This window comes from Coregonus lavaretus, assembly GCF_964263955.1.
Source record: "Coregonus lavaretus genome assembly, chromosome: 2".
In the NCBI taxonomy this organism is placed as follows: Eukaryota; Metazoa; Chordata; class Actinopteri; order Salmoniformes; family Salmonidae; genus Coregonus; species Coregonus lavaretus.
This window is the reverse complement of record NC_139989.1, coordinates 31,151,200-31,164,236: the sequence shown is the minus strand read 5'-3', so window position 1 is coordinate 31,164,236 and position 13,037 is coordinate 31,151,200. Positions and strand designations below refer to the sequence as shown.

Here is a 13,037-nt window from a genome sequence, read left to right as displayed (position 1 = left end):
GGGAGAGATAGGGGATGAAAGAGAAGAGTGGGGAGAATGGGAAGGGGGTGAGAGAGTGGGGAGTGGGGAAGAGCGAAGTACAGGAGGAGAGAGGGAGAATGAGAGAGAGAAGTGAGGAGAGAGAGAGGAGTGTGGGAAGAGAGAAAGGGGATGAGAGTGAGAAGAGTGGGAGAGAGGGGGGGATCAGAGTGGGGGGAGAGAGAAGAGTGTATTTCATTAAAGACAATTAGACTGTGTGTGTTAAATATGCTTAACATGGTTTCAAGGTCCAAGCAACACAATTACTGGAAATAATTGGCCTTTGCTGTGATGGGCTAGAGACTGACACATTTTAGTTAGCACAGCTACACACACACACACACACGCATGTGCGCGCGCGCGCACACACACACACACACACACACACACACACACACACACACACACACACACACAGAGAGAGACAGGCACAGACACAAACACTCACGACTGTCAACACACATCAGGCGTCCAGCATCAGTCTGTCAAGTGTCAGAGCGGTCGGCATGGCAGGAGAGTGACAGGAGACAGGAGACGTGTCATAGTGACAGGTAGAGAGAGAGAGACAGAGACATGGGAGCACTGCAAATAAAGACATCACTACAATACAACCACTAATGATGACATTACCACACTAATGATATCCTCACCACACCACAACCACTAATTATGACATCACCACACTAATAATGACATCCCCACACTAATGATGTCATCACCACATCATTGATGACATCACCACACTACACCACACTCGCCACACTAATCATGACATCCCTACATTAAAGCACTGCTAATGATGGCTGTACCACACTAATGATGACAGCACCACACTAGTGATGACATCCCACACTAATGATGACTGTTGTTGCTAAGGTTCCTAGATTCTAAAAGCCTTCTATAGACTCCAAAATACAGGTTGGTTTCCATCAATGAGATGTCTGTTTTTTGTCACACATATTCCAAGTTGATAGGTGGTCAAATAAAGCATTGTAATCCAGATAGGGTTTGACAGGTTCCATTTGATATTAATGGTAAAAAGGTAAAATCCCAAAGTACAATTCCAAAGTGCAGCAGGCAAATTAAATCCAAATTAAACAGTAGAAAACTGTAACTCTGCATGGTGTCTTCCTATATCAGGTGCAATAACCTGGCCTAATTAGAGTTCAACTAACTATCCATGTTACACATAAGTGTGGTCCTGTGTAGCTCAGTTGGTAGAGCATGGCGCTTGCAACGCCAGGGTTGTGGGTTCGATTCCCACGGGAGGCCAGTATGAAAAAATGAATGCACTCACTAAACTGTAAGTTGCTCTGGATAAGAGCGTCTGCTAAATGACTAAAACATGTTTTTTTTAAAAGCCTTTATGCAACTCCTCCTAGCAAACCCACATGCGTCCTTTTTGGTTTCACATTAACAACCATAAAAGGCTTTCCATATACAGTATAAAGCTAAGTTTCCATACAACAATAAGTATCTTCCATAGAGTTTCTATCCTATAATAAATATTTCGGAAATAAACCAAAATAAGTTCTGTACATTTTCTTTCAAAACAGAAAATGGCTCTAACAATGACGTCACCATACAGAACCTCTAATTACATTAGCTAACCTTGGTCTCATGTAGGAAATTGTACACAGTACAGTAGCTAGCTGCATAATGGAGATCTTTGCAATATCTACTGTATGTTGTCATCAAAGTCTTACCATCCTGGCCAACAACAATACACTATGTTTCCTGTGACTGCAGCACATGTTTTACACATGTATACAGACTTGACTCGTCGCAGGCATTCTTCTATACAGAAATCCACAGGTAGAGAACTAGCATTCCAAACACGTAGTCTAATTATGTGACATAAAAATCCAGATTATACCTGACTCCCCCAAGCAATGTTTAGTTCTACAATCTCCATCATCTCCCAACAACAACTCATTCGAAAGATTCAGCAGGCTACTGGCATTACACATCTGGCTAAAAGATTACTGTAGCTCTACTGGAATCACTTTTATAGATAACTTTGACACCTTCTGGAAACAGAAGATACTCTACAGGAATGACGGAGTCCATCCAAATCATCTTGCTACTGGACTCTGTCCGCGCATTTCAAGGCTGCGTTGAAACAATTACTTATTGATGACCCAAGACCAGCTCAGTTAATCCCTACCATTGTGACAATGAATCGTCATAATGCTGCATCAAATGTACATTATCCTAGGGGCATTGGCAGACACAATGTAAGTAACTTAATTTATGTCCCCTTAATTGCCCTGAATACCTCTGTTGATCCTACAGCTATTGTATGCAGTAATCATGAGCTTATGAACTAGAGTTACACTGTTAGCACTGAGGCAGTGTGCCCTAGTAGCAAGACCATTGTGTGCAGCTCACCCTGCACTATCAGCTCCAACATAAATAACATGAGCAAGTCTACTTCTGATAAGCTTCCCAGTACAGCATTCAAAACAATCAAGCAACCCATAAAAGTGCAAAAAAAAGCCCATATTAACATCTGCAGCCTGAGAAACAAGGTCCATGAAGTCAATAACTTGCTTGCAACAGATTACATTCATATTCTTACTATCTCTGAAACTCACTTAGATCATACCTTTGATACAGTGGTAGCAATACATGGTTATAACATCTACCGAAAAGACAGAAATGTCAATGGGGGCGGTGTTACGGTCTATATTCAGAACCTCATTCCTGTAAAGCTTAGAGACAATCTCATGTTAGATTCTGTTGAAGTAATATGGCTACAGGTTCATCTGCCTCACCTAAAGCCCATTCTTGTGGGAAGCTGCTATAGACCACCAAGTGCTAACAGTCAGTATCTGGATAATATGTGTGAAATGCTTGATAATGTATGTGATATCAACAGAGAATAATATTTTCTGGGTGATTTTAAATATTGACTGGCTCTCATCAAGCTGGCCACTCAAGAAAAAACCTCAAACTGTAACCAGTGCCTGCAACCTGGTTCAGGTTGTCAGTCAACCTACCAGGGTATTTACAAACAGCACAGGAATGAAATCATCAACATGTATTGATCACATCTTTACTAATGCTGCAGAAATTTGCTTTAAAAATCCATAGGATGTAGTGATCACAATATAGTAGCCATATCTAGGAAAACCAAAGTTCCAAAGGGTGGCCTAATATAGTGTATAAGAGGTCATACAATAACCTTTGTCTTGATTCATATGTTGATGATGATGTAAAGAATATTTGCTGGTCTGTGGTGTGTAATGAGGAGCAACCAGACGCTGCAGTTGACACATTTATGAAATTGCTTATTCCAGTTACTAATAAGCACGCACCCATTAAGAAAATGACTGTACAAACTGTTAAATCCCCTTGGATTGATGAGGAATTGAAAAATTGTATGGTTGAGAGGGAGGAGGCAAAAGGTATGGCAAATAAGTCTGGCAGCCCAACTGATTGGCAAACGTACTGCAAATTAAGAAATCATGTGACTAAACTAAACTAAAGAAAAATAAACTATACTATGAAACAAAAATAAATGATATATAGAATGATAGTAAAAAGCGTTGGAGTACCTTAAATGACATTTTTGGAAAAAAGGCAAACTCTGCTCCATCATTCATTGAATCAGATGGCTCATTCATCACACAACCCACTGATATTGCCAACTAATTTAATGACTTCTTCATTGGCAAGATAAGCAAACTTAGGTATGACATGCCAGCAACAAACGCTGACACTACACATCCAAGTATATCTGACCAAATTATGAAAGACACTAATTGTACTTTTGAATTCCGTAAAGTCAGTTTGGAAGAGGTGAAAAAATTATTGTTGTCTATCAACAACGATAAGCCACCGGGGTCTGACAATCTGGATGGAAAATTACTGAGGACATTAGCAGACAATATTGCCACTCCTATTTGCCACATCTTCAATTTAAGCCTACTAGAAAGTGTGTGCCCTCAGGCCTGGAGGGAAGCTAAAGTCATTCCGCTACACAAGAATAGTAAAGCCCCCTTTACTGGCTCAAATAGCCGACCAATCAGCCTGTTACCAATGCTTAGTAAACTTCTGGAAAAAATGGTGTTTGACCAGAAACAATGCTATTTCACAGTAAACAAACTGACAACAGACTTTCAGAATGCTTATAGGGAAGGCCACTCAACAAGCACAGCACTTACACAAATGACTGATGATTGGCTGAGAGAAATTGATGATAAAATGATTGTGGGGGATGTCTTGTTAGACTTCAGTGCAGCTTTTGACATTATCGATCATAGTCTGCTGCTGGAAAAACGGATGTGTTATGGCGTTACACCCCCTTCTATAATGTGGATAAATAGTTACTTGGCTAACAGAACACAGAGGGTGTTCTTTAATGGAAGCCTCTCCAACAAAATCCAGGTAGAGTCAGGAATTCTCCAGGGCAGCTGTCTAGGCCCCTTACTTTTTTCCATCTTTACTAACGACATGCCACTGGCTTTGAGTAAAGCCAGTGTGTCTATGTATGCGGATGACTCAACACTATACACGTCAGCTACTACAGCAACTGAAATAACTGCAACACTTAACAAAGAGCTGCAGTTAGTTTCGGAATGGGTAGCAAGGAATAAGTTAGTCCTAAATATTTACAAAACTAAAAGCATTGTATTTGGGACAAATCATTCACTAAACCCTAAACCTCAACTACATCTCGTAATTAATAATGTGGAAATTGAGCAAGTTGAGGAGACTAAACTGCTTGGAGTAACCCTGGATTGTAAACGGTCAAAACATATTGATACAACAGTAGCTAAGATGGGGAGAAGTCTGTCCATAATAAAGCACTGCTCTGCCTTCTTAACAACGCAGGTCCTACAGGCCCTAGTTTTGTCGCACCTAGACTACTCTTCAGTAGTGTGATCAGGTGCCACAAAGAGGGACTTGGGAAAATTGCAGTTGGCTCAGAACAGGGCAGCACGGCTGGCCCTTAAAAGTACATGGAGAGCTAACATTAATGACATGCATGCCAATCTCTCATGGCTCAAAGTGGAAGAGAGATTGACTTCATCACTAATTGTTTTCGTAATTGTTGACAAGCTGAATGTACCGAGCTGTCTGTTTAAAATACTAGCACACAGCTCAGACACCCATGCATACCCCACAAGACATGCCACCAGAGGTCTCTTCACAGTCCCCAAGTCCAGAACAGACTATGGGAGGCGCACAGTACTACATAGAGCCATGACTACATGGAACTCTATTCCACATCAGGTAACTGATGCAAGCAGTAGAATCTGATTTTTTAAAACAGGTAAAAATACACCTTATTGAACAACGGGGACTGTGAAGAGACACACACAGACACATGCATATGCACACATTGTGATATTGTTGTGTGGTGGTATTAAACATTTTGTATTGTAGTGGTGTAATAATGTTATATGATGTAATGTAAGTGCTTTAATATGTTTGGACCACAGGAAGAGTAGCAACTGCCTTGGCAGCAGCTAATGGGGATCCCTAATAAATGCAAATACAAATACAAATGCTGAGGCAGTGAAGAAAGTAGAGGATGGGTGAAGGATCCTGAGAGGATCCCTGTGAGTAGTAGATCTGTGCCAGCACAGAGGGATAGACCAATGAGTGATATGCTTCAGTAAGGTTGGCTTCTTAGCGTTCATAGCAATGGCTATCAACTGTACCGCAGAAATGGAACATAAATCACGGAAACTAGATGTGTTGGCAGCTGCAGAGAAGTATTTGGGTATACAAGATTTTACTTCAGAAGAGTTACAGGGTGTGTTGAGTGGTGGTGTCCCGTCCTCCCAGGCCGTTGGCATGGTGCAGGAGCAGATAGGGTCAAAGTAGTGGAATGGGGTAGTCAGTGTTTAAGTGTAGGGTTAGTTGGAAGGGTGTTTTATTTGTTATTTTGAACTTTGTATCACAAAGTATAATGGTCTATGTTATTGTCCAGATGGGGGCGGTAATGCAACATATTGGATGCCAACCACGGTTAAAATCCAAAGAAGAAGAAGTGCAAGTCCCGTTGCACGACCGTGCGTTACTACCAACTTTTGCATGAGGACGTACTCCGATCAGCAAGTTAATTGTTATATTTTGTCGCATCTCGCACCTGCTTCCGTCAGGCTCTTACACTGAAAAATATATAAACGCAACATGTTAAGTGATAGTCCTATGTTTCATAAAAGATCCCAGAAATTTTCCAGACCCACAAAAGGCATATTTAATTTGAATTTTGTGCATACATTTGTTTACATCCCTGTTAGTGAGCATTTCTCCTTTGCCAAGATAATCCATCCACCTGACAGGTGTAGCATATCAAGAAGCTAATTAAACAGCATGATCATTACACAGGTATACCTTGTGCTGGGGACAATAAAAGGCCACTCTAAAAGGTGCAGTTTTGTCACACAGCAATGCCACAGATGTCTCAAGTTTTGAGGGAGCATGCAATTGGCATGCTGACTGCAGGAATGTCCACCAGAGCTGTTGCCCGAGAATTGAATGTTAATTTCTCTACCATAAGCCGACTCCAACGTCGTTTTAGAGAATTTGGCAGTATGTCCAATCGGCCTCACAACCACAGACCACATGTAACCATGCCAGCCCAGGACCTCCACATCTGGCTTATTCACCTGCAGCATCGTCTGAGACCAGCCACCCGGACAGCTGATGAAACTGTGGGTTTGCACAACCGAAGAATCTCAGAGAAGCTAATCTGCGTGTTCGTCGTCTTCACAAGGGTCTTGACCTGACTGCAGTTTGGCGTCGTAACCGACTTCAGTGGGCAAATGCTCACCTTCGATGGCCACTGGCACAGTGGAGAAGTGTGCTCTTCACAGATGAATCCCGGTTTCAACTGTTCTGGGCGAGCGGTTTGCTGATGTCAACGTTGTGAACAGAGTGCCCCATGGTGGCGTAGGGGTTATGGTATGGAAAGACATAAGCTACGGACAACAAACACAATTGCATTTTATCGACGGCAATTTGAAAGTACAGAGATACCGTGACGAGATCCTGAGGCCCATTGTTGTGCCATTCATCCACCGCCACCACCTCATGTTCAGCATGATAATGCACGGCACCATGTCACAAGGATCTGTACACGATTGCTGGAACCTGAAAATGTTATTTCATAGCCTGCATACTCACCATCATGATTGGGATGCTCTGGATCGACGTGTACCACAGCGTGTTCCAGTTCCCGCCAATATCCAGCAACTTCGCACAGCCATTGAAGAGGAGTGGGACAACATTCCACAGGCCACAATCAACAGCCTGAGCAACTCTATGCGAATGAGATGTCGCGCTGCATGAGGCAAATGGTGGTCACACCAGATACTGACAGGTTTTCTGATCCACGCCCCTACTTTTTTTTTTAAGGTATCTGTGACCAACAGATGCATATCTGTATTCTCAGTCATGTGAAATCCATAGATTAGGGCCTAATGAATTTATTTCAATTGACTGATTTCCTTATATGAACTACCTTAGTAAACTCTTAGCAATTGTTGCATTCTGCGTTTATATTGTAGTGACCTTAACCCAACACCTAGCAACCTCATCAAGAGGTTTGGACCTCTTGGCGTAGTGGTTAAGGTGTTGGCTTGACAGTCGATGGACCCGGTTTTGAGTCTCGGTCGGGGCTACTCCATGAATTCGCTACAATGTTTTTGGTATATCCCTTCTTCCTCTTTCATCACAGACCAGCAAACTCCCTGCTTTCACAACATTTCCTCTCCGCCATGCAGTATGTTCTCCTGAGTGCATATCCCGACTATCCACGGCTTCACCGGATGCACCAGCGCATCTCCCTACCACATGCAAGCCACATGCCCCGCTCCTCAGTGGACCCATGAGGCTGTGTCGCCAACCACCGAATCTGAGTCCCAGCTATTCATCCATCGCCGGTACAGTAATTCATTTTGACGCAGGTCCTGTTCCAAATAATCTGTGTGCCAACTTCAGAGTTCTTTTTAATATTAGACAGGCTGGCTACTCACCATATAGCCGCTAGGCTATTCTATGCAGTTTAGGCTCAGGCATATCATCCGTTGTAAGCATTATCCTTACAATTCCGCTTTAATTCCTTCATGTCAAAAGTAATTTGATAAAAGCACTGCTTGGAACATTTTATTATGCCATTCATTCAAATATTGTCCCGGGTCACGTTTGCCAGAGTCCAAGTAATGGCAGGCCACACATAGTATCAGAATCTTTTGCAAAATTTCAGCCATATATTGGCCACATACTACAGTATCTATCATACTGCAGACTGGCTTTCTCCTCTAGAAATGCCATCTTCATGTCATTGCAAAGTGTCTGTCAAGCCATGATTGTTCTCTCTCTCTTGTTATTGCTCTCTCCCTCATGCCCCTTTTCTTCCACTAAACTACTTCTCCCTCTCTCCGGTCGGTTGACTATGGCTTCCTGTCTTGCCAGGACCACAACCACATCCACCTCCACCCATGTTGCCTACCGCATGAATATACCATGCACCCGGGGGCCACCATGAGATCAACCCCTTGCTGCCTCCACTGCTGCATATTTATTCCACCACCACCAACTCGGCCTCCAAGCCTCAGATCAGGGCTCAAAGACGTCGACCCAGGCCATTAACCTCTGTGGGTGTGCAATTTTATCACAGGACATAGTGTCTGCATCCAAAATGGCACCCTATTCCCTATATAGTGCACTATATTTGACCAGAGCCCTATGGAACCTGGTCAAAAGTAGTGCACTATAAAGGGAATAGGGTGCCATGTTGGATGCAGACATAGACTGTGGGCCCACAGAGAGGCGTTCAGTCACGGTAGGATTACCAGCAGCAACCGATGCTACCCCGTTTGCTAAGCTCAGCAACGCAGCAAGATATGCAAATGAGGCCACCATGACCAGGGAGGTTTTCCAATGCCTCGTAAAGAAGAGCACCTATTAGTAGATGGGTAAAAAAAATAAAAAGCAGACATTGAATATCCCTTTGAGCATGGTGAAGTTATGAATGACACTTTAGATGGTGTATCAATACACCCAGTCAATACAAAGATACAGGCGTCCTTCCTAACTTCGACCCAGGCCCCCAAACCAGCTCTGGACCTGGCTTCTCTCCCAGCATCCACAGATTACGACTTGGCATCCGACACAGCCTAAATCCCTGCAGCTACAGCTCCCCCCGACGGCCCAGCAGGCCTTCTCTTCCCCCCTCTCTTTCTAATACCTGAACACAGGTGCATGTCCCTTTCCACTATCTCCCCTGCTCTCTCTCATTACCCCTGTCTCCTCCACACTGGCAGTGCACTCCCTGCATCCAACGGCTTCTCTGGCACCCCAGCTCCCTTGCCTCTTGCTTCTACTTTTCTCTCTGGCCCCACTGGAACCGTGACCGCTGCTTTGGCAGTGGCTCACCCACTCTCTCTGCCAGTGATGGCCTCTCTCAGCATACTGCTTCCTCTACCTCTCATGTTCTGTCTCCACCGGCGGTGCAACTGGTTTTCCAGTTGCCCACTCTGTGTTTGAGTTTGAGTTGATTTATTCTTGCTCACAGATAAAACTGAAGAAATGCAGAATTTACATAACTAAGAATTGCAAAACACTCATTTAAAAAATACATAATACGTAACATAAAAAGAATACAGAACACTTGAAACATTACAGGAAATTGAAATGTTAAAATGTGATTGTAAAAATTTTAATTTTGGGGAAAACCATTTAAGAGCTAGAGTTATTATACAGTCTGACAGCAGTGGGTAGAGTGGCTTTTCGCAGGCTGTTATACGGGCAGTTATACAGGACAGTTCGTGGCTGTTTCTCGGGAGCCTCAGGCCTCCTGGCTACCTTGCCTGCACTATCTTCACAGCCTCTGGCTCTCCCCCCTCAGGTCTCGCTGGCCCTGTGACCACTGCTCTGGAAGCAACTCAATCTCTTTCTCTGCCAGTGTCGACCTCTCTCTTTCAAATCAAATCAAATCAAATTGTATTTGTCAAATGCACGTGTTTAGCAGATGTTATAGTGGGTGTAGCGAAATGCTTGTGCTTCTAGCTCCGACAGTGCAGTAATATCTAACAAGTAATATCTAACAATTTCGCTACACCCACATTCAACATATACAGTTGAAGTCGGAAGTTTACATACGCTTAGGTTGGAGTCATTAAAACTAGTTTTTTAACCACTCCACAAATTTATTGTTAACAAACTGTAGTTTTGGCAAGTCGGTTAGGACATCTACTTTGTGCATGACACAAGTAATTTTTCCAACAATTGTTTACAGACAGGTTATTTCACTTATAATTCACTGTATCACAATTCCAGTGGGTCAGAAGTATACATACACTAAGTTGACTGTGCCTTTAAACAGCTTGGAAAATTCTAGAAAATTATGTTATGGATTTAGAAGCTTCTGATAGGCTAATTGACATAATTTGAGTCAATTGAAGGTGTACCTGTGGATGTATTTCAAGGCCTACCTTCAAACTCTGTGCCTCTTTGCTTGACATCATGGGAAAATCAAAAGAAATCAGCCAAGACCTCAGAAAAACAATTGTAGACCTCCACAAGTCTGGTTCATCCTTGGGAGCAATTTCCAAACGCCTGAAGGTACCACGTTCATCTGTACAAACTAGTATAAACTAGTATGCAAGTATAAACACCATGGGACCACACAGCCGTCATACTGCTCAGGAAGGAGATGCGTTCTGTCTCCTAGAGATGAACGTACTTTGGTGCGAAAAGTGCAAATCAATCCCAGAACAACAGCAAAGGACCTTGTCAAGATGCTGGAGGAAACAGGTACAAAAGTATCTATATCCACAGTAAAACGAGTCCTATATCGATATAACCTGAAAGGCCGCTCAGCAAGGAAGAAGCCACTACTCCAAAACCGCCATAAAAAAGCCAGACCACGGTTTGCAACTGCACATGGGGACAAAGATCTTACTTTTTGGAGAAATGTCCTCTGATCTGATTAAACAAAAATAGAACTGTTTGGCCATAATGACCATCGTTATGTTTGGAGGAAAAAGGGGGAATTTGCAAGCCGAAGAACACCATCCCAACCGTGAAGCACGGGGGTGGCAGCATCATGCTGTGGGGGTGCTTTGCTGCAGGAGGGACTGGTGCACTTCACAAAATAGATGGCATCATGAGGAAGGAAAATTATGTGGATATATTGAAGCAACATCTCAAGAGATCAGTCAGGAAGTTAAAGCTTGGTCGCAAATGGGTTTTCCAAATGGACAATGACCTCAAGCATACTTTCAAAGTTGTGGCAAAATGGCTAAAGGACAACCAAGTCAAGGTATTGGAGTGGCCATCACAAAGCCCTGACCTCAATCCTATAGATAATTTGTGGGTAGAACTGAAAAAGCGTGTGCGAGCAAGGAGGCCTACAACCCTGACTCAGTTACACCAGCTCTGTCAGGAGGAATGGGCCAAAATTCACACAACTTATTGTGGGAAGCTTGTGGAAAGCTTGTGGAAGGCTACCCGAAACGTTTGACCCAAGTTAAACAATTTAAAGGCAATGCTACCAAATACTAATTGAGTGTATGTAAACTCCTGACCCACTGGGAATGTGATGAAAGAAATAAAAGCTGAAAGAAATCATTCTCTACTATTATTCTGACATTTCACATTCTTAAAATAATAAGTTTTACTAGGATTAAATGTCAGGAATTGTGAAAAACTGAGTTTAAATGTATTTGGCTAAGGTGTATGTAAACTTCCGACGTCAACTGTACCCAATACACGCAAAACTAGTAAGGAATGGGATTTAAGAATATATACATATATGGACAAGCAATGACAGAGCAGCATTGACTAAGATACAGTAGAATATTATGGATTAAAATGCAGTATATACATATGAGATGAGTAGTGCAAGATATGTAAACATTATTAAAGTGACTAGTGTTCCATTTCTTAAAGTGGCCAGTGATTTCAATAGGTAGCAGCATCCTCTAATGTGCTAGTGATGGCTATTTAACAGTCTGATGGCCTTGAGATAGAAGCTGTTTTTCAGTCTCTCGGTCCCAGCTTTGATGCACCTGTACGGACCTTGCCTTCTGGATGATAGCGGGGTGAACAGGCAGTGGCTCGGGTGGTTGATGTCCTTGATGATCTTTTTGGCCTTCCTGTGACATCGGGTGCTGTATGTGTCTTGGAGGGTGGGTAGTTTGCCCCCGGTAATGCGTTCGGCATTCCGTACCACCCTCTGGAGAGCCCTGCGGTTGCGGGCGGTGCAGTTGCCGTACCAGGCGGTGATACAGCCCGACAGGATGCTCTCAATTGTGCATCTGTAAAGGTTTGTGAGGGTTTTAGGTGCTAAGCCGAATTTCTTCAGCCTCCTGAGGTTGAAGAGGCTATGTTGCGCCTTCTTCACCACACTGTCTGCGTGTGTGTGGACCATTTCAGTTTGTCGGTGATGTGTACGCCAAGGAACTTGAAGCTTTCTACCTTCTCCACTGCGGTCCCATCGATGTGGATAGGGGGATGCACACTCTGCTGTTTCCTGAAGTCCACGATCATCTCCTTTGTTTTGTTGATGTTGAGTGAGAGGTTATTTTCCTGGCACCACACTCCCAGAGCCCTCACCTCCTCCCTGTAGGCGGTCTCGTCATTGTTGGTAATCAAGCCTACTACTGTTGTGTCGTCTGCAAACTTGATGATTGAGTTGGAGGCGTGCTTGGCCACGCAGTCATGGGTGAACAGGGAGTACAGGAGGGGGCTGAGCACGCACCCTTGTGGGGCCCCAGTGTTGAGATCAGCGAAGTGGAGATGTTGTTTCCTACCCACTACCTGGGGGTGGCCCGTCAGGAAGTCCAGGACCCAGTTGCACAGGGCTGGGTTCAGACCCAGGGCCTCGAGCTTAATGATGAGCTTGGAGGGTACTATGGTGATGAATGCTGAGCTATAGTCAATGAACAGCATTCTTACATAGGTATTCCTCTTGTCCAGATGGGATAGGGCAGTGTGCAGTGTGATGGCGATTGCATTGTCTGTGGATCTATTGGGGCGGTAAGCAACTTGAAGTG

At 43.5% G+C, this 13,037-nt stretch overlaps 1 protein-coding gene across 1 annotated transcript in view; it reads right to left on the bottom strand.

The window, feature by feature from the left end:
- LOC311102237 (double C2-like domain-containing protein alpha) overlaps positions 1 to 13,037 on the bottom strand; it is a 77,657-nt gene that overhangs the window by 50,146 nt on the left and 14,474 nt on the right. The window lies entirely within an intron of this gene.